Source organism: Vulpes lagopus, unplaced genomic scaffold, assembly GCF_018345385.1.
Source record: "Vulpes lagopus strain Blue_001 unplaced genomic scaffold, ASM1834538v1 ctg45_2, whole genome shotgun sequence".
Classification (NCBI taxonomy): domain Eukaryota; kingdom Metazoa; phylum Chordata; class Mammalia; order Carnivora; family Canidae; genus Vulpes; species Vulpes lagopus.
The window spans coordinates 163,869-169,131 of NW_024570838.1; positions in this window are offsets into that span (position 1 = coordinate 163,869).

A 5,263-nucleotide genomic window follows, 5' to 3' on the forward strand; every position below is an offset into this window, starting at 1 on the left:
AAGTCAGTGTATTTTAACAAGTGTCTAGTCAATTTAGTAAAATTAATTAATCAGTCAATGTCAGTCAATTCAGACAATGGCTTATTTGGTAAACATTTTCCAAACCGTACCCAATTTCTGGATCCCTAAGAGACACAGTAAAACTCAGCCTGATTATTAATTTAGTTGGAAAATTTCTCAGGAAATCTCCCTTTCTAGAAAAGTCATTTTCAAGTACATCTTGGATGCAATTGTATTTAACACTTCTAGACCAGCTGGCATTAAAAATTTAACATCACAATTTTATTAAAGAAATCACACCACAAATTTCTCTTTGTTTTAAATATGGATTTCTAGTCCTTTAAATGTTTAATGAAGATCTGAAAATCAAAGATTAAAAGGAAACACTTCCAAAAACAAACAACATATCACAGTGACCAAGTCAAGCCTTTGATGTTATGCTTCATGTCACCCCGAGAAAAGTAAATTATGTTTGATATGAACAAATGTATAAAAGACTGTATTAACCAAAAACCTTTACCTATAGGAAAGTAAAGAATGTTGTTTAACCTTTAGGTGTGTAGAATTATTATAATGCCAAACAATAATGTGCTATCTTGGCTAAAGTTTCATATTTTTAGGTAGAATGGGAAAACAAAATTCATTTGTCCTTCTATGACAACTAGCTTCTTTGTCTCATTTCCAATTGTTTCTTTGGCAGCTAAAACACCTTGAAATTACCTTCTCCAGCACAGAAGAATTTTTTTTTTCTATTTCTAGCTGTCAGAGTGATTAGAATTTTAATTAGCCAAGTAGAGTGCAGAACGGAAAATGAATGAAAAAAAGCACACAAAAGATCCCAAATTGGAGGAGAAACAAAGGGGCAACCAAAGCTGCCTCACAGCTTGCTTGTTACATCCATGATTTCCCTCTTTCTGGATTCCCTGTGACCTACCACAGTGCTGTCCTATAGCCCACACCATCACAGGATGTCCTGGGCACTTATTAAACATTATCCCTAGTTGTCATATTGTCATTAAATGTAAAGTAAGTCTCCTAAGGCACAGGAGCAGCTCTATTTCAATGCCAATATCTGCCTCTTTAATTTATTCTCAGAAAACTACTGAGGATCATAAGTCTAACCATAAAAGATGGTATCTACCAAGGATTCAAGAAATAAATACTCTTAGGTTGGTGAGAACACTCTCAAGTTTCAGAGGAATTCATTCCTTCATGGGTAATGGTAGGCATAGCAGACACCTTTCATCAGAAGGCACTCAGGAAATACAGAAAATATATGAGTTGTTAAATGTGCCATTAATTGGCTAAGAGAATATTTCTGAAAAGTCTAAAACAAACCCAAGTAATCTAAATGTACCTTACAATAGTTATATCTATCATCTATTTTCTACATCTCTGCAGTAGTACTCTATGTAGGCATATGTATATACACATATCACCCAATTCTGTTTTGGAAGTAGCTATGGAAAGCCACACAATATCAGGTCCTATGGCTTTAGCGTCATTTGATGTAGCTTTGGTCCTGGCTCTGTCAGAGCTAAGGAAGGGCTGTGTGACCTTGGGAAGCGATTTAAATTCTCAGTCTCAATTTATTATCTATTTAAAGTGGGAATACAAAATATATGCCATGGAGATACTGTGGAGGATGTCTGAGACAAAGAACATATAATAATAAGAATAATAAAAAAAGGATACAAGTAACTGGTGGTAGATTATAAGTAATATGATTTAACTGCTATGCAGGAGAATAGGGCTAAACTTAAAAGGAGTTATGAAATAAAGTTATGGGCAAAAATGGGAACTGGTGATTTCAGAAACCAGCAAAACCACAAAGAGCAGCGCATAACTTGAGGGTGATGAGTAACCCAAGAACTGCAAGAATCATGAGCCTTAATCACTGGCAGAGAAATACAGTAGGCTAGAATGAGAATGCAATATACTTTGAATTTATGCCAGGGCACTTGGGATTCCAGGATCTGCACAAAAGAATGTTTGGAGAAATGGCATGACATGATTAGTCCTATGTCCTAGTAATAATACCTGGTATCAATGTAATATCTGATATCCATGCGTATTATGGACTGAAGGCAGGAAAAACCAGTTAATAGTAAAAAAAAGAAAAACCAGAGCTCTGCTGTTGGTAAGTGGCACAAAACAAATGACAATGATGGGAGAGCTACAACCAAAGAAGGAATTTGACATCACATCACAATGGACAAGAAGAGGGAAGTCAGTAACAGTAACATTTCAACTCCAGGAGAATTGAAAAATGTGATGTTATTTGTAGACAAAGGGGTTATTGTGGTTTTCAAAAGAGAACAAGAAAAATTTAAGGGACGGACCAAAAGTCTTTGAGTTCACATTTGCAGAATGGAGCTATAGCAAAATCATTTGATGCATATTGTTCCAAACAAGCTTCTGCCTGACAGGATATAGGTTCCCCTTTGAAACTTAATTAGTTCATTTGTGCCATTTAAATTCCATCTTATTAGATTCATTTTTAATTGATTATAAGGACCACTCAAGGCACTGAGAGAATTCTGCCTAATTTTCAAGTTGCATAATGTGTAATATTTCATTATTTTTAAGATAACAATAAGCCATTAGTATTCCTTTTACTAAACGTATAATTTAATATGACAAAATTAGTTTTACATTGACAGGATTAATTTGGAATTTATATATTTGGGATGTTGCAAAATACTGTGTATTTATTCTCCCATCACAGAAAATTGAATTAAAAATAAATGTTACACTCAAAAACCAGTTCACCAATGTCTACTAAAATTATATAATTTTCTAACTGTTATGGGTAACAGTGATTTAAATTCCATTTTATATACAATTTGTGTTTCAGTTGAAATCCAAGTGAAAGAGTTAAAACCAGAAGGCTTTCAACAAATGGATCATTGTCCAAGCTCTAGTAAATGTGCTATTGGTGTAACAAATTGGTTTGCTGACCTTTTGTCTAGTAACATAACGCATGACATATTTGTAATTTATGGAAATCAATCCATAGAGAATTTTTAGTTTCATGTAATTATAGACCAGTGCAAGATCTAAATAAAGGTGAAGAAAAGGTCCTTAGGAAAGTAATGGTACACTGTTGATAAAAACTAAAAAGCGAAGTTCAAAGCACTGATCCATGCATTGCATCTTTAAATACTGGTAAGAGGCCAATAATTATAGTTAAAGTCAGTTACCAGCTGTGTTTTACTGCATACACTTTAAGGCACCATTGAAACTGCAACCCTATACTCAAGAACGTAGGGCAGAAAATCACAAGACCAAATCTATCACCTAGTTACAAATTGTAATAGTGCTTGGCAATTTCCATCTAGTTTTCTTAAGTGCTATTTTTAACAGGTAGTCACCAACTCATTTAGAGCATCCCTCTCTAGCAGGAAGCCCAATCTCCACCTGACTCAATAGTGCCACATCTGCTTTCAGCAGATCTCAGGTCAAAGCCTTGCTCTGTCACATAATAAAAATACCACATTGGGCAAACTACTCAAATTCCCTGTGTGTACATTAGGATTTCGAGGTGTTCTGAGGATTAAATGTAGTAATATGTTTAAAATACTCTGAATGGTACCTGACATGTACTAAGCTCTCAAAACATATTAAAATATTCATCATCATCATCATCATCATCTTTTATTTTAGGGGGAAAAAATAGAAAAGGAATCTATTCATGCCCCTCTTCTTTCCTGTCTTCCATTTGATAAAGTATGTCCTGTAGTAAGTTAACTTCCTTGCCCTTTGCACTTCTAGGTCAATCACCCAACCCCTCAGGAAGTCTCTCAAAAGCCAGATTTTGTAGTCTATAGTATGGACCATCATCTTATGTCTAGAAAAACCCCTCCTTCTCTCTTCTTAGCTAACTCCTATAACTCATATCTCAGCCCAGACAGTTTCTCTTCCAGGAATCCTTCACTGATGCTACCAATCAAGATTAGATACCTTGTCTATTACTCCTTCTGCTTCTTCCAGCACTTACTATTCTTCAGTGTAACTACCTGTTGCCTTTCCTGGGTATTCCTAGGTGAGTTCTCTGAGTGCAGGGCCCTTGTTTATTTTGCTTACTGCTATCCCTCTGCCACCTAGGGCACTAATGCCTAGTGCACAGAAGGTACTCACAGATATTTTTAGAGTAACTGTTCTGCAGGATTGCTGTGACTATTCAATGTTATTAAAAGGTTTGCCACAGTCCAACATACACCAGGTGCCCACCTTTTATGTCCCAAAACCAGAATTCAGTAGGGACTTAGGTACAAAGTAACCTCATTTTCTGATTATCAGTAATTCTTCCTGTCACCGATTTAGCATATATTTGTGCAACATCTTCCCAAACATACGTTCTTTACTTCAACAGCCATAACTTGACTCTTTTTTGTCCTATTTTTAAAAATATTTCTATTTATTTATTCATGAAAGACAAAGAGAGAGAGGCAGAAACATAGGCAGAGAGAGAAGCAAATCCCCATGGGGGGCCTGATGTGGGCCTCAATCCCAGGACCCTGGAATCACAACCTGAGCTAACACAGACGCTCAACCACTGAGCCACCCAGTGCCCTCCTTTTTTGTCCTATTCAAAAAAATATATGAAAAGTCAAATCAATAAAACTAATTCTGCTATTAAGTATAATCTAACTTGATTAAGGTATATCTAAGTAGGTGATGTGGACTGAATGTTTGTGTCCCCTCCCCTCAAAATTCATATGTTGAAGCCCTAACCCCCAGTAATACTGTATTTGGAAGTAAAATCTTTGGGAAATAGGTTTAGGTGAAGTCATGAGGATGGGCCTCTAGGACAGAATTATTAACCTTGTAAGAAGAGGAACAGAGGCCAGAGCTTTCTCTTTCTTCCCATTATCCTGAGGACACAGTGAAAATGTGGCCACCCACAAACAAGGAAAAGGGTTTTCACCAGGAAGTGAAACTGCCAGCACCTTGATTTTGGACTTCCAACCTCCAGGACTGTGATGGGAAAATATCTGTTGGTTAAGCCATTCACTCTATTTGGTTGTAATCAGCCTGAGTTAGTCAGTATAACATATACTGGCTAGAATAGCTTAACACAAAAAAACCCTTCTCATTCTCACTTCATGAAATCAAAGTTGTTCAAAACTCCATTCCAGGTCATCTTTTTTCTGGGACCTGGGTTGATGGATCTGGCTCTAAATGCAAATTTCTGATTATTATTGTAAACTGAAAGAACTCTGAAGTATCCTACATTGGCATTAAATGAGCCAGCCCCAAT